General features: G+C 43.6%; 1 protein-coding gene across 2 annotated transcripts in view; it reads right to left on the bottom strand.

The window, feature by feature from the left end:
- Positions 1-21,075, bottom strand: part of GALNT17 (polypeptide N-acetylgalactosaminyltransferase 17) — a 584,160-nt gene that overhangs the window by 379,942 nt on the left and 183,143 nt on the right. The gene's annotated exons all lie outside the window — the stretch shown is intronic.

The raw sequence follows: 21,075 nt of genomic DNA, 5'->3' as shown, positions 1-21,075 counted from the left end.
CTGAGCAATTGCAAGCTCCCAGGATGGTGACACCTTAAACCTATTATTCCATTAAGAGGATAAACAGCTTGATGGGCAATTTTTAAATCCTGGAGCTATGGGAGGTTTTATTACTTAACTAGAAAACTTTTGTTGTTAAGGGTTCTCATTGCCTTCTGCCATTTCAAATGTTCCAGCTACTCAGCACACACACACACATACACACACAATCACACACACACACACCACTTTATCCATTTAAATGATGGAGATCCAATATCCAGCGTTTCATTGCTGCCACTGACAGAAAGAAGAAGGACCAGCCTCCTTGGCTTTCACAGCCTGGGCAGCCGGAAGCGCCCAGAAGGATCCAAATCTCCCACGAAGACATCCCCTAAGCAAGTCAAGAGCCAGGAAACCTGCTCCGGTAGTGAGATGGTTCCCCATCACCTAGTGGCAAAGCTTGTATTCCCTCTCCTGCTTCTCTGAAAACAGAAATTTATTTTCTGTAATACCAAGATCAAAAGCAAAGGTTGAACGAGCACCGTCAGACGAGCATCATTTCTCTGCTTGAGAATCATTTCCACCATCCAATATGCTCTTCAGGAATCCTGGTATCTTTTCTTGCTGCCACCATCTCCATAGAGACCCTATCGGCGGAGAATTAGAGTACTCCAGCACTTTCTACCTGCTCCCTCATGTTGAATCTGCTTCCACACTGATGTGTAACACATCTTCAAATGACATCCCCTGAAATGTGCTCAAAACTCCACAAGGATTCTTCCCATGTTGAGTACAAACACCTGTGCTTGGTTTTAAAATCACTTGTGATGCAACATTACTAGTGGGAATGTACAGTTGTCCCGCCACTTTGGAAAACAGTTGGGCTGTTCTTCAAAATGCTTAATATAGGCTGGGCACAGTGGCTCACGCCTGTAATCCCAGCACTTTGGGAGGCTGAGGTGATCACCTGAGGAGTTCGAGACCAGCCTGGCCAACATGGTGAAACCCAGTCTCTACTAAAAATACAAAAATTAGCCGAGTGTGGTGATGTGCACCTGTAGTCCCAGCTACTTAGGAGGCTGAGGCAGGAGAATCACTGGAACCCAGGAGGCGGAGGTTGCAATGAGCAAAAATCCCGCAGCTGCACTCCAGCCTGGGTGACCGAGCAAGACTCTGTCTCAAAAACAAAAACAAAAACAAAAAATGCTAAATATAGCTACCATATGACCCAGCAATTCCACTCCTAAGAAATTTCCACCCAAGAAAAATGGAAACATTCATCCCCAAAAAAACTTGTGCACAAATGCTCACAGTTGCATTATTCTTATTAGCTAAATGTCCATCAACTGATGACTGGAGAAACAAAATATAGTATCTCTAGACCAATGGAATATTGGGCAATATAAAAGAATGAAGTAGTGATACAAGCTATGGCATGAGTGAACTTTGAAAATGTTATGACAAGTAAATGAAGCTAGTCACGGAAGACCATATAGTGATTCTATTTATGTGAAATGTACAGAATAGGTAAATCTGTATAACCTGAAAGTAGATCCATGGTTGCTTTCAGTAGGGAAGGGGGAACTTGGGGAGAAAATGGACAGTGACTGTTAATATGTATAGCACTTTTTCCTGGAGTAATGGGAATGTGACAGCATTAGCTCATGGTGATGGGTGCACAAATTTGTGAAGATACTACAAGCCACTAAACTGTACGCTTTTAAATAGATGAGTGATATGAGCTGTATATCTCAGTATGGCTGGGGGCCGTGGCTCACGCCTGTAATCCCAGCAATTTGGGAGGCTGAGGCGGGCGGATCACTTGAGGTCAGGAGTTCGGGACCAGCCTGGCCAACATGATGAACCCCGTCTCTACTAAAAATACAACAATTAGCTGGGTGTGGTAGTGCATGCCTGTAATCCCAGCTACTCGGGAGGCTGAGGCAGGAGAATCATTTGAACCCAGGAGGCAGAGGTTGCAGTGAGCCAAGATTGCACCACTGCACTCCAGCCTGGGCAACAAAGCAAGACCTCATCTCAAAAACAAAAACAAAACAAACAAACAAACAAAAAAAACACAAAAACTCAAACCAGTTGTTAAGAAAAGAACACTTACGATAGACAATTCTATTCACAGCAAGATGAAAGGCTATCCAACATGAGAATTTTCCAGCAAGATACCTAAAAACACTCAATAGAACGATTTTAAAATATTTAAAATATATAGGTGATCCTGCAAGAAAGAAAGGGAAACTCCTCAAGGTAAGTTAAAATCGGAGTTGAGTGTATGTCTGCTCTCAGAGAGGGAGAGGATGAGTTGCTCATTAACTAAAAGCTGCAGTTTCAGAGCTCAAGCGTGCACAGGATATGAGATTTTGGGTTCTCTTGAGAAATATCATTGAAACTGAAATATCTGCAAAAATTTAGGTCCCTGAAAGACTGGATCTTTTTTTTTTTCCAAATCCAAGGAACAGCGTAATGAGACAAACAAGAAGATGGATATGCTCAGAACTGGGGGCAAAAATCCCAACCCAGGACTTGAGACTACACATATGTTTGTCTAAATTTACACAGTCTCCAGAGATCAGAGAATTGCCATTTAAGATTACAAGCTCTTCAGAGAGTACTCAAGACAATCATAGAAACACAGTCATAAAATCTAATTTTTAGTATTTTATATGGAGGAAGGAGCCCATCTAGGCTAAAGTCTCTGGGCCCACAAAAGTCATTCTGCAGCCCTAGGTCCCTTGACTTTAGCTTTTTATCTATAAGTGACAAATAAAGAAGGAAAGTAACAAGATCTGAAGCGTGGCCAATAACAGCACAAGGACTGACCCCAGGCACTAACAGTAGTGACAGCAACCATTTATTCAGTACCCACTATGTGGTGCGCACTCTGCTAAATTTTTCACTTTTATTCTACCATTGTCTCATCTAATCCCGTGACAAGCTCAGGGGGAAGGTATTATTACAGTCTCTGTTTCACAAACGAGGACACTGGGTCTGAGAATGTAGGAACGTAGCAACTTTTTTTTTTAAGGGATGGTCTCACTCTGTCACCCAGGCTGGAGTGCGGTGGTGTAATCACAGTGCATTCACTGCAGCTTTGAACTCCGGGGCTCAAGCAATCCTCCTGCCTCGGCCTCCCAAGTACCTGAAATTACAGGTGCGTGACACTAACCTAGCTAATTTTTTAAAACAATATTGTATAGATGGCGTCTTGCTATGGTGCCCCAGGCTGGTCTCAGACTCCTGGCCTCAAGTGATTCTCCCACCTTGGCCTCCCAAAATGCTGGGATTACAGGCGTGAGCCACCACACCTGGCCAAATATAGGAACTTTTTAAAGGTTCCATGGCAATTAAAGGAGGATAAAGGCCGGGCTCTGAGGCAGATTATGAGACCTGTTGCAGAATTCTTGCAGCAGCCTGTGCGAGAGATGGCAGGAAGCTTATTTTAAGGCAGCGGTCAGTGATCAAAAGGAATGGAGAGATTTGAGGGTTGTTTAAGAGATACCATCCCAGGGTAGGAGACAAACAAGAGATAAGGCTGAGAGAGAAGGAGGAACTGAGCAAAACTGAGTTTCCAGGTGAGTGATAACACTGCCCAAAAAGACAGGGCATACAGAAGAGAGTGTGAGAAGACAATGAGTTCCATTCTTCACATGTGGTACACGAGGCATCCATGGGACATCCAGATGGCATCAGAGTCCAGTGGAAAATTGAAGCACATGAGAATGGAGGTTCAGACAGCAGAGGAGGCCTGAGATACAAACCTCACTGCCATCAGGACAAGCAGGCTAGAACCGTGGCAGAGGGTGCAGAGAGGAGAGCCCAGGAGCAAGAAGGGGAAGGATAGGCAATGTTCAGCAAGTGCTCACTGACTACCCTATCCCTTGTCTATTTCCACCAAACAGGAGGAATTGCATCCTGCAAAACTTTTTTCTTTTCTGCTCTATATGCATGGCCTCTCAGTTATGCTATATTTGAACCCCAAGACTTCAAGAGACTGAGACTTAAGGAAGAGAGAAATGTCTTAATAAGAAGCAAGCAGGCCAAGTGCAGAGGCTCATGCCTGTAATCCCAGTGCTTTGGGAGGCCGAGGCAGAGGAACTGCTTGAGCCCAGGAGTTGGAGAGGAGCCTGGGCATCATAATGAGACCCCACACCATCTCTACAAAAAATAAACAAATTAGCCAGTGTGGTGGCCTGCGCCTATAGTCCCAGCTCCTTGAGAGGCTGAGGAGGTAGGATTGCTTGAGCTCAGGAGTTCAAGCCTGCAATGAGCTATGATTACACCACTGCACTCCAGCCTGGATGACAGAGTGAGACCCTGTCTTTGAAAATAAATAAATAAAATAAAAAATAAGAAGACCTTATCTCTGGAAAAAAAATAACTAAGTGTTCAAGTTTCCTGTTTGACTTCAGAAATCCCACTTGTCCAGCCGGGCACGGTGGCTCATGCCTGTAATCCCAGCACTTTGGGAGGCCAAGGCGGGCGGATCACTTGAAGTCAGGAGTTCAAGACCAGCCTGGTCAACATGGTGAACCCCTGTCTCTACTAAAAATACAAAAATTAACCGGGTGTGGTGGTGTGCACCTGTAGTCCCAGCTACTTGTGAGGTTGAGGCAGGAGAATCATTTGAACCTGGGAGATGGAGGCTGCAGTGAGCTGAGACCACACCACTGCACTCCAGCCTAGGCAACAGAGCAAGACTCTATCTCAAATATATATACATGTATATATATACACATATACGTATATATATATACACACACATACGTATATATATACACACACACATATACGTATTATATATACACACACACACACATATACATATATATATACATATATATATTCTTGGAGGACACCCAAAGGACCTCCAAGGTATATGGCCATTGATATGGCTTGGCTCTGTCTGCTTACCCAAATCTCATATTGAATTATAATCCCCAGTGTTGGGGTAGGGACCTGATGGGAGGTGACTACATCATGGGGGCGAATTTCCCTCTTGCTGTTCTTGTGATAGAGTGAGTTCTCATGAGACCTGGTTGTTTAAAAGTGTGTAGCATTTCCCCCTTCTCTCTCTCTCTCTCTCCTGGCTCTGTCCATGTGAAGATTGTGCCTGCTTCCCTTTCGCCTTCTGCCATGATTCTAAGTTTCCTGAGGCCTCCAAACCATGCTTCCTGTACAGCCTGCGGAAGCGAGGGAATTAAACCTCTTTTCTTCATAAATTACACAGTCTTGGGTAGTTTTTAACAGCAGTAGGAGAACGGACTAATACAGACATGCTCCACTGTAAAGCTGCGAGATGGGCACAGCTGTTCCTCAGTGTACGATTACAGCCTGACATATAGGTCATATATATAATGTGTCCAATACTGCATGATGAAAAAGACAGCTAAAAGACTACCAAGCATGCTTTTTTTCTCTTTATTCTGTGTGCTCTTACTCATTCGCCCTGGATTTTCCCTTTCCCTTCCCCAGTACTTGCTAACTTCCCCTCACAAGCCACACACTCCCAAGGGTCAAGGCAAGAGACACTATCAGAATGGGACAGAATTCCTGACCTTTGACTTAACTCGGCATCTCCCACAGAAAAACCTCTGATTCTTCCTCTAACTTAATCTGTGTGGTTGGGTTGGCTTGTCTTTTTCTTCACTTGACGATACAGCATTTCTTTTGTTCCATCTAAATAGAGAGCTTCCAATCCCAAGTCATTAAATTCCACCTTAGAGCTAAAATGCATTTCAGATGTGTTTGCCTAGCACAACCCCCTGGGCAGCCTTTCCAATGCAGTCAGAGGGGCCAGAAGGAGAATTTTTTTTATAAAACAGTATAGAAATTAAGACTAAGCATGCATGCATATCCCACCAAGGAGACACAGGGAATGATGGTCCCAATGAGATTTTTTTCTCCTTCTGTGGCATTATTGCTTCCATTATGAAAGGCATTCACTTAACAGCCTCCAAAAAGATCATTCCTCACAGTGCGATGTGACACCTGTGAATTACATATTTTTTGGTCCATGTGCTTCCATTTTCACCCCCATTTAATCTGCCACAAAGGTTCAACAAAGCAGCAAAAAAAAAAAAAAAATCACTTGTATTTTAACGTGCTTATTTTGCAGGCCCCAGAAACTGTTGGCAAAGATAAATAAAAGTTCAAGTCCACCAGCCGAACTCAAGTTAGTCTTAACTTAGCCAGGAAAGGTTGCCGTTGGAGCAAGTTGGGATGATTTCGTGTACCCAAGAAACCTTCTTTTCTGCAAGTGCCCCTTGCTCAGTGGTCAGAGGCAGTTGCAATCTTTGAGGAATGAAACTGAACTTGTAGGCAGAGTAGTCACAAAGTCAAAGGGGGAGAAGCAGCAGCAAAGAGAGAAAGCAGGAAGAGAATGGGGTGGCTTCTTGGCACCAGGCCTGCGAGAATTCATTGTTCCCTTCTTTTCCGCCTGAGTTATTTTATTAAGTTGGTGCAAAACTAATTGTAGTTTTTGCCACTAAAAGTAATGGCAAAGACAGCAATAACTTTTGCACCTAACAGCTGACGACAGTTAAAGCCAAGTGGCACTATTAGGTAAGAACTCGAAGATAAAGGGAGGAAGGACAGATTAAGGTCAGTCATCCTACTGCAACCATATCAAATATCCTTCATGCTTCACTCCAGATCTATTCTCCATCCTTTTTCTCCCAGTTGCATACTCTAGGAGAAAGACCTATAGGGACAGCTATAGGTTCACCTGCCCCCCTGGCTTTGGGTTGAGATGAACCAATAGGAGGCAACATAAGGACACTTCTTGACAGATGGATGGAAAGAGACAGAGGTGTACTTATTCTCCCATCTCTTTCCCTACTGGGCTGGGGTTTAGTAGAAGGTACTAAATCTTCTATAATCCAGTTGTTATCAGGCATGCCTCTCTTAGGGTTACAGCTATCCTTGCATTCTGTTAACCACTCCCTCCTCTTGCCTCTGCAGACCTTAGGGTGGCAATTTCTTCCCTCTCTGTTGCTAGCCCTGGGGTCATTCACCAACCCTTGTCATTCCTTATTGGTTTCCCTTAACCCTTCACAATCTTTGTAAATATTTTGGTAACCTCTCTTTAATTGCCCCTTCTGAGTGTGCTACCTGTCTCCTGCCAGAAAGGAAAGTCTTGATGCTGTATCTGTATCCTCACAGACACAGCATCCTACCTGATATGGTTTGGCTATGTCCTCACCCAAATCTCATTTTTAATTGTAGCTCCCATAATTCCCACATGTTGTGGGAGGGACCCAGTGGGAGATAACTGAATCACGTGGGCAGTTTTCCCCATACTGTTCTCGTGGTAGTAAATAAGGCTCATGAGAGCTGATGGTTTTGTAAGGGGTTTCCCCTTTCAATTGGCTCTCATTCTCTCTTGTCTGCTGCCATGTAAGACATGCCTTTCCCCTTCCACCATGATTGTGAGGCTTCCCCAGCCATGTGAAACTGTGAGTCCATTAAACCTCTTTTTCTTTATAAATTACCCAGTCTCGGGTATGTCTTTATCAGCAGCGTGAAAAGGGACTATCTACTACCAATCTCGACTGAAGACTTCTCCTGTGGTCCCATGTTTAGGTGCTCTCCTTAATGGCATACATGTGGTCACCTCCAGTGCCTGACACACAAAGAGTTCTTAAAAACTGTTAGGTAGATGGATGAATAGAGATTAGATCTGGAGAACCAGCTTCAGGCCATCTATTACAAACTAAGTATTTCACTTTAAGAAAGCAAATTAAATATCCATAAGGAAAGCATCTAATAGGAAAAGAGGTGTTGAATATATTAAATATTGTAGTATATTTATGGTCACAAAGAAGAGAATCTCTACTGATGAATGTCACAGAGAATTAAGCCTGAAAAGAGCCATTTGGTGTGGCAATGAAAGGCACTGGTGACCTCTGAGACAGTGTCAGTGAAGTAAGTGTTTCTAGGGTGATAAGGAAATGAGTCACGAGATACAGCTGTCACTAGAAAAGGATGCCCAGGCTGGGGCAAGTAGACATCTCATATTAATAGTGTTTTTTAATTCAGCAAAAACCAACTAGAATATACAATGTAAATAAATCTATTTCTAAAAGTAACAAATATTACAGTATACCTAGGAATAACTTTAACCAGTAAGAAGAATATTTGAAAATTTTACTAAATGCAATAAAATAAGACGTATATAAGTGGCAGAGAAGAACACGTCTTTGAGTTGGAAGTTGGAATGTTGGGAGATTGTTAGGAGATCCTCTCTCTCTCTCTTTCTTGCTTTCTTTCTTTCGAGTTGGGGTCTCACTCTGTCACCCAGGCTGGAGTGTAGTAGGGGTGATCTTACCTCACTGCAGCCTTGAGCTACTGGGCTCGAGGGATCTTCCTTTTTTCAGCCTCCTGAGAAGCTGGGAATACAGTCATGCACCATCCTGCATGGCTAATTTTCTTAACTTTTGTAGAGACGAGGTATCCCTATGTTGCCCAAGTAGGTCCCAAACTCCTGGACTCAAGCGATCCCCCCGCCTCAGCTTCCCAAAGTACTGGGATTACAGGCATGAGCCACTGTACCCATCCACTGCCTTTTTAATACATAGGTTTAACATAATTTCAAAGGGGATTTTTTTTCTGGAACACAATAAAACGTTCTAAAATTAACCTAGAAGAACACAGACGTTAGAAAATATAGAATTTTTTTAAAAAAACAAAAGACAGAAAAGGGGTTGCCTTCTCTGATATTAAGCTAGAAAATAAAGCAATAATCATTAAAGTGATATGAAGACTGGGAGGAAATTTTAAATATACGTTGGCAGGTGAGGCTGTAAAATATATGTTTTCTCAGGTAGTCATCCAGTTTTTGAAACATAAATAAAAATAACCTCCACTTTTGAAATTTTAGAAATTCCCTTCTAGTGCAGGCAAGCCAATGACTCATTTTTCAACGACATCTTGTGTGAATGATGGAGAAGCTCCATCTCACACAGAACCCAGAAATCCTCTGAGGGCCACACGGTTGATCACCGCTCAGAAAGAGCACATCACTCTGCCCACGTCTGTGGTTAAGTTCAGCCCAAGCTATGAAGGCTCGATGGCGGTGGCAAAACGGAAGAGTCAAGGTTGTAAATCGACTCTGAGCTGCCTTCCCACCTTCCTTCATACAAATGAGGACATGATTTTCTCCAGGGTTACAGCGGAAACTTATGGGTTTACAGATAACCAGCATTATTCTTTTAGAAATAGAGATGGTACACACGATGGAGGCACAAACTCCAGGATAGATGGTGACCACAGCAAAATGCAATCTGGTGCCTTGTCAAGTCATAAAACTCCTCATCATCTCAGCAGCCCCAGCCCAGCATGCAGAAAATCTCTCTCTCTCTCTCTCTAAGCCAAAGAGCCAGCATGTCATGCAGCCCGTCTTCCACTGGGCAGGCATTTGTTTGGAAGTTTCTGCAGAGAGGCCAGAGCCCTCCTGCCGGTCCGCATCTCAGGGAGATCCTACCTTATGCTAGATCATCTGGAAGTCAATAAAACTTACAGACAATGCACAAATTGCAGCCATTGCAGCCATAAGCTTAACAGTGAGCAACATTCCAGGTTTACTCCTGGCCAACTTCAATGTACTCCTGGGGGTTTGAGAAGCCACCTCTTAGAATCCAGTATGGTAATAAAGGTAAGTATCTGAAAAATACAGTTTATCCTTCCAGCTATTAACACATACTGAAAAACTCCAATAATTAAGAAGGTGAAATAATGGACTAGGAAAGGATAGGCAAGATCAATGGAACACAAGAGCTTGTCAGGAAATATTGCCAAAAGAAAAGATAGCCCCATTTTGGATACAATTATTAGTGATAATTAGTTCAAATGACAAATGTCTATTAGACACAAAGCACTATAATAAGCACTTCAATTATTACATGTACACAAAATTTATGCTAAATATGCGTGCTATATATATTTTTTAAAATTCACATGTGTAAGTGTGTATATATACACGCACGCATATATTTTTAAATTCATATATACATTAAATTAATAAATATAATATTTTTTAAATTGTTACTCAAATGACTCTTGGTGCTAACTCTTTTTGTTGAGACAAGGTCTCACTCTGTCACCCAGGCTGGAGTGCAGTGGCATGATATCGGCTCACTGCAATCTCCACCTCCTGGGTTCAAACGATTCTCCTGCCTCAACCTCCCAACTAGCTGGGATTACAGGCATATGCCACCATGCCCAGCTTATTTTTTGTGTGTGTGTTTTTAGTAGACACCAGGTTAAGATATGTTGCTCAGGCTAGTGTTGAACTCCTGAGCTCAGGTGATCTGCCCACCTCAGCCTCCCAAAGTGTTAGGATTACAGGTGTGAGCCACTGTGCTGGGCCTCTTGGTGTGAACTCTGAATATCTCCTGACCCTATTCTCACCTCTCCATCTCTTCTGTCACCACCCAGATGCAAGCTCAAGCCATCGCTTGCTTGAGTTATTGCAGGCAACTCCTAACACCATCTTCGGAGTGAGCTTTCCAACATGCAAATCTGAACACTGCTTGCTTGAAATTCATTAGTGCCTTCCTGCTGCCTATGGAAAATAATCCCAAAGTTTTCACGTAATATGCAAAGCTGCTTATTAGTGGAGTCCTTGCCCAGCCTCATCCTCTGCTGTTTCCTTTGTTTAAGGTACCCAAACCTTCCTCTGATGGTTCTAAAAAGCTGCTGCCCTTCAGGACCACTGCCAGTCTTCCCTGCTACTCAACAGAGCCCCGGAAATCCTTTCTGGACACTATCCAACCCAGAAAGTCAGAGGCTGGTGAAAATCTCAACCACAACATTTCTGATATCATAGTCTATGTGCCCTTGACTGCTCACTTGCATGAGCACTGGTCTCTTGTGAACAGGAAGGCATCTTTGTGTCTTGCACATAGCAAACACCTCGTAAATATCATAGATACGATTGGACGGCTGAATGACCAAAGTGAGTCAACGAATGAATGAGCGCATTATAAACTGCACTGGCCAAATTTAGCATCACATTCTAGTGTGGATACGGAAATCTCCTGGTGACATGTCAGAAATCGGTAAGTGCCGTTTTATTAACTCATGTCAAATCATCATTGATTCCCTAGTTCATATATCAGTACGATGATCTTGATATTTGTTGACAACTGAATTATGATGATGATTTTGACATTTTCCCTCCTGCATTTTCAGTGCTTCCCTGACATCATGTCCCAAGGTTATTAATATCTTGAATGAAATTGTAAGAGTTCAATTGTATCAGCTGCTGCTTGGTGGAAGAGAATGGAGTAAAATGTTCCCTAAGTATAAGGACAATTAGTACACCTGCAGTCCAACTTAGAATCTTGGGCTGGAAGAAAGGAGAGGTCAGCTAGCCCCACAACCCCATTTGGTGCAGAAATTCCAGAGTGATGGCGACCCAGCTTATACTGTATTCTCCCAGGGACAAAGAGTCCACCACCTTGTGGTACACTGCATTCCTGGTTTATAGTTCAAATAAATAACATTTCAAAAATGGGTACCTTTGTTTCTTCTACCCAATGATCTTATTTTTTTTCTTCTACATCAATCATGCAGATTACACTTTCATGTAATTTTCAAATGTTACAAGACATTATCAAGACATATCATTATCATGTAATTTTCAAATATTACAAGACATTATCAAGACATATCATTAACCGTCCTTTTATCTTCTTTTTTTTTCCAGGCTAAACACACCCACTCCTTCAGCCATCTTAATATGACCATGTTTTCATACTTTCCACAGTATCTCAGCCAGCTAGGGTGCTATATCAAAATGCCATAGATGGAGAGGCTTAAACAACAGACCTTTATGTCTCATAGTTCTAGAGGCTGGGAAGTCCAAGATTAAGGTAAACGCAGATTTGGTTCTTGGTGAGGGCTCTCTTCCTGGCTTGCAGATGGCCTCATTCTTGCTATATCCTCACATGACAGAGACAGGGAGAGCTTGTGTCTCTTCCTCTCCTATAAGGACCCTGATCCCATTATAAGAGTTTCACCTTCATTACCTCAAATAAACCTGATTACCTCCCAAAGGCCTCATCTCCAAATACCATCACAATGAGGCTTGGGGCTTCAAAATATGAATTTCAGCGGGGGACAAAACTTGGTTTATAATACATGGTGATCCACTGTTAAATTCTGTCCTAGAAGACAAAACAAGGACTAAGAGGTCTCTAGATTTGTGCTTCCCTCAGAGCCACGAATACTGGAGGTACATTTTCGCCCATTAACTGAACTGCTCATGTAGCGTTTGTAGTTCCAAGAGATATGAATCATTGTTAGACGCTTGAAGTGCCTTTGGAGCAAACGTTCTATAAATTTTCAAACTGTGGTTTTATTCAAAATGACATGTCTTACATGTATTATGAACTTTATACTTCCTGGAATCACTCTACAAAGGTTACTTAATTTGATCCTCAGAATAGCTTTATCCACAGTCAGCAGATAAGAAAATTGAGGCCAGGCATGATGGTTCACACCTGTAATCCCAGTACTTTGGGAGGCCGAGGCAGGAGGACTGCTTGAGGCTAGAAATTAGAGACCAGCCTGGGCAACATAATGAGACCTGTCTCTACAAAAATAATGAAAGAAAATTAGCCAGGCATGATGGCACACACCTGTAGTCCCAGCTGCTTAGAAGACTGATGTGAGAGAGCTGCTTAAGCTCAGGAGGTTGAGGCTGCAGTGAGCCACGATTGTGCCACTGTACTCCAGCCTGGGTGTCAGAGCAACACTCTGTCTCAAAAAATAGGAAGGAAGGAAGGGAGGGAGGGAGGGCGGGAGGGAAAGGAAGGAAGGAAGGAAGGAAGGAAGGAAGGAAGGAAGGAAGGAAGGAAGGAAGGAAGGAAGGAAGGAAGGAGGGAAGGAAGGGAAGGAAGGAAAGAAAGGAAGGAGGGAGGGAGCTGGGTGTGGTGGCTCGTGCCTGTAATCTGAGCATTTTGGGGGGCCAAGGTGGGCAGATCACTTGAGGTCAGGAGTTCAAGACCAGCCTGGCCAATACAGAGGCTGAGGCAAGAGAACTGCTTGAGCCTGGGAGGCGGAGGTTGCAGTGAGCTGAGATTGCACCACTGCACTCCAGCCTGGGTGACAGAGCAAGACTCAGTCTCAAAAAAAGGGAGGGAGGGAGGGAGGGGAGAAAATTGAAGCACGAAGACAATGAAGAATGTTCTGAAGTGTTAGATCTAGAACCGGGGTCTCTGTATTTCAGGCCACCAGGCATGCCTTAAGGCAATGCTCTCTCAGATTTCATGCCACTGTGATGGCGAGGATCTCAAAGGCCCGAACCTCACTCTCAGCACCGAACAAACATTGCCACAAATATCCCCCTGTGTGAGGAGAAGATAAACACGTATGTCTGTCTTGGACGGGCTCTGGCTGCTGATATGCCCAAGAGTGTCTGTGCAAAGAATATTTCTAACCAAATAAAGAAGAGTTTGGGAGCCTTCAGAACTTTCTCAGAGCAGATGGATGAAAGGTTAATTGTGTTACTTAGCCTCCTAGCATTTATAAAGCTGCACAAGGGGGAAAAAGGCTGATCTAGGAGCAGGTAAGAAATATGCTGAATTGAATAAGCACTCTCCCTGCCAAGACCTAAGAAATTTGTCAGCATCAAATGTGTGCTTGACACTGTACACCAGGTCACATGCTGCATTTGCTCAGCACCTCTCAGTCTCAACAACTTTTGGAGAAAATTCTCTCTCCTCCACTATGCTCCAAGCACTCCTTCTAGCATTTTTATTCCTAATTGGAGGGGCTAAAGAGGAGGGACAGAGTGGGACACGAACCTTCACCAATTCTCCCAAAAGCGTGTAAATTTCTGCTATCACATGGGTACATCCCCAGTGATTACAGATTTTGAGTGACAACAATTCTGGTCATATCATGGAAGGTAAATTATGAAATCAGAAGGATAAGGAAGAGTAAGGCAGAACAAAAACGGATCACCCTAATAAAATGTTGCTACCTTCCTCCCCTCTTCAAAATCATCAGTATCACACATCCCAACACCACCACCATCATCTCTAATTAATTTATAGAATCTGAAACAATAAAGCATCTGTTCTAAAGAGGTATTCAGAAGCACTATCAATTTTAAATACACATCCAATTCTTCATAAAAAGACCCTCTTGGCAAGATCCCATTTACTTAGATGTAGATTTCTTCTTTTAAGAACTTATCTGATGCCAGGCATGGTGGCTCACATCTGTAATCCCAGTGCTTTGGGAGGTCAAGGCAGGAGGACTGCCTGAGCCTAGGAGTTCAAGACCAGCCTGGGCAACATAGCAAGACTCCATCTCTAAAAAAAAAAATTTTTTTTTTTTCAAAATTAGCTGGGCACAGCAACATGCACCTGTAGTCCCACCTACTTGGGAGGCTGAGGGAGGAGGATTGCTTGAGCCCAAGAGGTCGAGGTTGAAGTGAGCTGTGATTGTGCCACTGCACTCTAGCCTGGGTGATGGAGCAAGACACTATCTCAATTTAAAAAAAAATTATCTGAGGTGGCACATTATATTTTTATTCAGCAAATGCAGAATGCCCTCTTCTCATGCATACAATTCAGGGGAAGAGTATGCATGTGAAGAGGGCAGAGAGTATGTATCTGCTCAACAAAAACATCTTCATGCCACTAATGTTGGACTTGATCATTTGCTGAGCTGAGTGTACTTCCCCACCCACAGCCTTTGAGCTTGGCCACGAGACTTGCTTTAGCCAACAAAATACTAGGGATGCGTCATGAGCAGAGACTTGAAATGAGCTTGCATTGCTGCTTCTAGCCTCTTCATCCTGACATCACCATGACAACATGCTTTGGGATGCCCACTGATCCAAGAAGCATGAGACACATGAAACAGTAAGATCCAATCTGTGGCTTAGAACCAAGCCCAGCTGAACTCAACCCAGATCAGCCAAACCTCAGCTTACCCAAAGATATGTGAGAGTAAGAAATGATTCAAGAACAACTCACTTATACGTGTACGGCTTGAGCAATAAAGGATGTTGAATGTTGGTGTTATTGATTGAGATGGAGAAGAGGGAGAAAAGGGACTTGGGTTATGAAGGGATGTAACACGGAATCAAGAGTTTGGTTGGGACATACAAAATTGGAGGTGCCTAGTAGACATCCAAATGAAGCTGTCAAGTACATGGGAGTTCAGGAAAGAAGTCAGAATTGGAGACAGAAAATTGGGATTCACCACAGTCTAAATGGAGTTTAAAGACAAGTTCCTTGAGGAGAAGACCTGGGCAGTAGAAACACACAAAGAGAAAGGGGTTTGAATACTGAGCCCTGGACACACCAACCGATAGAAGCAGAAAAAGAAAGGTCAAGCAAAGAAAACAGAAGAACGTAGAAGAAAACCCTGGAAATGGTAGATTCCAAGAATGGACCTTTGCATTTGGTAAAGCCAATGCATTGGTGATGTTCACGGCACCAATTTCAGAAAACCAAAACCTGGGTAGATTCAAGAGCGAACAAGAGGCAAAGAACAGAAGGCAGCAGAAAGAGGCAATTTTTCCAAAAAGTCTGCTGTAAGAGGGCAGATAAATGTGGAACTACTGCTATTCTAGTGATCATGCTAGAAAAACAATTACCATGACAGAACAAAAAAAAAAAAAAAAAAGAAAGAAAAACAAAAATAGCTCAGCAAGCTGAGGATGTGGTTCAGACATTAGGATAACACCAAGGAACCCAGAAACCTAGATCCCTGGGCCTACTTCGCCCTGGTCAGCCCTGGTCAGCCCGATGACCTTGGACAGATCCCTTCCACAAGAAACTCACATGCGTACAATGGGGATGTGGATTCAAGAAGGTCTAAGACCCCTGGAGTGCTTGGATTCTATGCTCCTCTCTGCAAATCCATACTGAATTTATTGTTCTTGGGAGGAGAAGATCTGGAAGCCTTTAGGGGTTTCATGAATTACAGAACATGTGCATCCTGCATCCTAAGAGGTCCTAAGGTTGAAATGCCAGTTTCCATCTCCAAAGAGCTGCAGGGGGCCGCAAGAGGTGGCTCACACCTGTAATTCCAGCACCTTGGGAGGCTGAGGTGGGTGGATCACAAGGTCAAGAGATTGAGACCATCCTGGCCAACATGGTGAAACCCTGTCTCTACTAAAAATACAAAAGAAAAAAAAACTTAGTTGGGCATGGTGGTGCATGCCTGTAGTCCCAGCTACTCGGGAGGCTGAGGCAGGAGAGTCGCTTGAACCCAGGAGGCAGTGGTGGCAGTGAGCCGAGATTGCACCACTGCACTCCAGCCTGGTGACAGAGCAAGACTCTATCCCACCCCCTACAAAAAAAAAAAAAAAAAAAGAGCTTCAGGGAATGGACGTAGGAAGAATGCCTCAGCTGCTCTTCTTTCTGGTGACAGATGAGGCTATAAGCAAGAATGTGGAATGACATGACTGTGTCTCCAACATCAGCAGATTTCCAAAGCCTGCATTATCTAAGTTCTGTGATTCCCTGTGACCCATGCAGATGAAAAAATGTGAGGTCCCACTGCCTGATTGAAAACTCAAAGGCTGGGAACAGTGGCTTATGCCTATAATCCCAGTACTTGGAAGGCCAAGGTGGGAAGATCACTTGAGGCCAGGAGTTTGAGACCAGTCTGGCAACACGTTGAGACACCATCTCAACAAAGAATACAAAAAACTAGTCGGGCGTGGTCCCAGCTATTCGGGAGGCTGAGGTAGGAGGATCACTTGAGCCCAGGAGATCAACGCTTCAGTGAGCTGCAATCACACCATTGCACTCCAGCCTGGGCCACAGGGTGAGAACCTGTCCCCCTCTCCTGCCCCAAAAATTATGAATAATAAAAACTCAAAGCACTATAGCATCACAGAAACCAGAAAAAAGAAAGGAAGAAGCCAAATTCTTCTTTATCTAAACAGACCCAGATATAGTAATATAAAGACACTAGCTTAGGGTGTATCCGCCAGATGTACAAGTGGTAAAATCCAACGTCTTGGAGAACTGATAAATTCAACAGACCAAAAATAACTCCCTGAATAAATAAGAAATGACCAAATACACAGAAACCCAGACTGTCAGGATCATCCAAGGCCACTCCAGCCCTCCACGCTGTGGCCAGTTCAGAATCCAGCTTTAGAATAAACACCTGCAGAGGTCCACACTCAGCCATGATCCCCCCAGAGCAGCCTGCCCCATTGGGCTCACATCCTAAGCTAGCATCTTTGTGCTGTTCTATCTGGGTCCCAGCCTCAAACGATCCTTCCACCTTGGCCTCCCAAAGTGCTGGGATTACAGGCAAGAGCCACCACGCCCAGCCTTTGAGTTTCTAATCAGGCATTGCTCTTTAAGTAGAATCAACGTCTGCAACATCTTATACCTCCTAGATATTGGTCCTAATTCTGCCTGTGAACATGCCAACAAAGCTGATTTCCTAAGAGCTCAGTGTCACGGTGATTCTCAGAGCACGAGGCATCATCTGACCAGGCAGATTCCTCAATCTTCACTATTCCATCACTCATCTGGTCTGCCTCTAGCTGTTCCAGGTGACTTCAGCTCCTTCTCTTGCTAGAGTTCCCAGATGAGAAAAAGAAACAGCAGGCACGTTGGGGATAAATATTCCATAAAGAAACATACGGCCCTGTCTCTCATCATGGTTAACAGACTTGCCCAGCTCAAGCCGGAGGCTGCAGGTGTGTGCAGGTGAACAAGACAAACAGTTGGGATATTTCACTCAAGGGAGATGGATGTGAACACACACCTTCCATGCCCCAGTTATCCTCCACCTCTGAAAAAATAACCTCAATGGCCAGAGTTTGTGGAAAGTCTTTGGAAAACATCCTGAATGTATTGTTTTTGGTGGGAAAAGCTCTGGAACCCTTTAGGGGTTTCATGACCTACAGAACATGTACATCCTAAGAGGCCCCAACATTGAAATGCCAGTTTCCATCTCTAAGGAGCTTCATGGAATGGACGTGGAAACAATCCCTGTATCACTCTTCTTTCTGGTATCAGGATCACTCTCCCAGGTGTGCACCTCTTAGCCCAGGCCAAAACCAAGCCCTTCAGGTGTGAAGTAAGCAGGCCTCCCTAGGTATGCGGGTATGGGTGGTACCATCAGCCTTTCCTCCCTCCAGCAGGTCAGCAGGAGCTGCCCAAGCTACATGGTGCTTATTTAGAAGTCCTGGAGGAGCCCTTTACTTTGGGATCTATTTGTTTATATCCTTCTCTGCTGCAAACCTCACAATAATCAAAGCCAAAATCAGAAATTGCAAGAACAACAAATAATTGAGAAGCAACAAAACGAAATTATGGATCAATACTATGCTGGTTAATGATCTGAGGCAGGCGTGAGAAGATACTGTGTACAGATGGTCTTGAGGACTTCCCAGTCGCACCCCACCTTGTTCAGCTTGAGTGACCAGAGGCAAGACCCAGCCCACCCTGTTCCATTCTCCCTCTGATCAGATCCACAGATCCACAGATCAGGATCCTGATCAGATCCACAGATCAGGACCCCAGGTGGCCTGCGAGGCTCCTGCCTTCCTCCCTTTGCTCCTGCTCCATTTCCAGTTGCAAGCACAGAGGGAAGTCTGGTGGCCCTGCAGAGGCCCCAGCTGTTGCACTGGACACAATCTCTCTGCCCAATGCTTGCTTGTTGCATTACCTTACATAAGTTGGTTTCCCTGTGTTCATATTCCAAGGAGAATCATACAGCCCTCTCACTGTAGTTGACAGACCTACCCAGCTCAATCCGGAGGCTGCAGGTACATGCAGGTGAACAAAACAGTTGGGATATTTCACTCAAGGGTGATGGACACGGACACACACCCTTCTATGTCCCAGTTATCCTCCACCTCTGAGAAAGTGCCCTTGATGGTCAGAGTCTGTGGAAATAGTCTATGAAGAACACAGACTCTATGTTTCACAGCACTCTGCACCTGCCCTTGAGGCTGCACTCAACATTTTGCCCACCAACTCTTGCGGAAGAACCTCAGGGTTCCAGTCTCACACTTGATCATATAGCCTTAACCTCAGTGATTGCATGTTTTTTCTCTCTTCCCATATATGTTAAACTCTCAGAGTCTTCATTTCTTATCCTATAAAGGAGGAATAATGAACACAAGCCCATATAATGGAAGGCATACCAAGAGGACAGCACGGTACTTGGCAAATGGTAGGGCATCCAATTTTAAGGGCTCTCTTGTACATTGTTGATGGGAATGTAAAATGGTGCAGCCGTTTCAGAAAACAGTCTGCTACTTCCTCCAAAGGTGAAACATGGAATTACCATATGATCCAACAATTCCGCTCCTAGGTATGTACCCAAGAGCAATGAAAACATGTCCACACAAAAACCTGTACACAAGTGATTCACAGCAGCCTTATCCATCACAGCCAAAAAGTCAAAACAACCCACACGTCCATCAACTGTTGGATAGATACACAAAATGTGGTGTATCCATACAATGGAATATGATTTGACTATAAAAAGAAAGGAAGTACCGATAGATGCTACAACATGGATAAACTGTGAAGTCGTTTTGCTAAGTGAATAAAGGCAGACAAAAAAACAAATAGATGTATGCTTCCATGTATATGAAGTGTCCAGAATAGGTAACTCCAGAGACAAATAATAGATTAGTGATTGCCAAAGTCAGGGGTGGATTGAGGAGTGACTGCCAATGGGTACAATGTTTGTTTTCAGAGTGATAAAAATATTTCAGAATTAGACAGTGGTGAACTGTAGACTTTTTTAAGGTGAATTTTGATGTTGTTTTTGTTGCAGACAGGGTCTCATCACTCTGTTGCTCTCAATGAATGCTGGAGTGCAGTGTCTGTGCAATCATGGCTCAGTGCAGTCCTGAACTCCTGGGCTCAAGCGATCCTCCCACCTCAGCCTCCAGAGTAATGGGACTACAGGCATGTACCACCACACCCCGCTAATATTTGTTTTTAATTTCTTGTAGAGATAGGGGTCTCACTATGTTGCCCAGGCTGGTTGCAAACTCCTGGCTTCAAGTGATCCTTCTCCTGTGGCCTCCCAAAGTAGAGTGAATTTCATGGGATGTAAATTAATCTCAACAAAACAATGGAAAAGAAAAAAACAAAACAAAAATAGAACATGGAGCAAAAATATCGGAAGGGCTCTTTGTCCTTCTTTCCAGACTTTCTGGTTTCCACTTCAAGTTATATGACCGTCACGCTTGGAGTGGCCTTTTTGGGTCCTTTGACTAGCACTGAAAGGCCTTGACCTCTTGCTCTGTTGAGTCATTATCCAGTTCTAACACCCTCTCTTTCTCTCTCATTTATCTAAAAGTTCATTCTACTTTTTGGGGGGGCTGTACTGTTCTCCAAATGTCATATTTACATTGCCTAATCCAATGACTATTGCCTAATAAATTAGAAGCAGTTTTGTGTCATGGACACGGACACACACACACACACACACACACTCACACACACACTCAATATTCTGGTTTTGGGGAGTAATTAACCACTATAACTTTTCCACTCCATTGTCTGTAGAGCAATAAATTACACATAAAAAAAATTTCAATTGCGTTTGGTTTTGTAAAGATAGAACAATTCACTGTTCTCTACAAGAATGAAGGGTAACATTCGCCTCCATCCCTTGCCCAGAATGGCTAATGGTGAACCCAAATTAAATAATCTTTTTCAAAATCCATTAGGAAGAAGTTCGTTTTTTTCCAAGTAGACAACCTAGTGAGCTCCTCATGAATTTTCCTGACATCTCACATGACAAAAACGTCCCCTTTAATCCCTTCCCAAGGCTAACAACTGCAGCAACTCAACCCTTCACATTTAATTTCCTTTTAAAGCCAGGTTTCTGAGGGGGCTCTGCAACCACCGAAATAGTTACTCTGGAAGGACTCCAGTGAGCAGTAACTGCCTCAAACCCAATATGTAATCATTGTTATGCAAATTGCCTTTATAGAGAGAAACTCAGAGAACCTCTGAGTCAATCAATATACATTCTGTCCCCAGACTAGCTCCCTCTCTTCCCTAATGAGCTTTTACTGAGCTATGGCTCACCATTTTTTAAGGTCAAAAAGTCTCCTTT

The sequence above is a fragment of the Gorilla gorilla genome, chromosome 6 (genome assembly GCF_029281585.2).
Source record: "Gorilla gorilla gorilla isolate KB3781 chromosome 6, NHGRI_mGorGor1-v2.1_pri, whole genome shotgun sequence".
Lineage (NCBI taxonomy): Eukaryota > Metazoa > Chordata > Mammalia > Primates > Hominidae > Gorilla > Gorilla gorilla.
The sequence above is the reverse complement of the archived record's forward strand: the minus strand, read 5'-3'. Positions and strand labels throughout refer to the sequence as shown.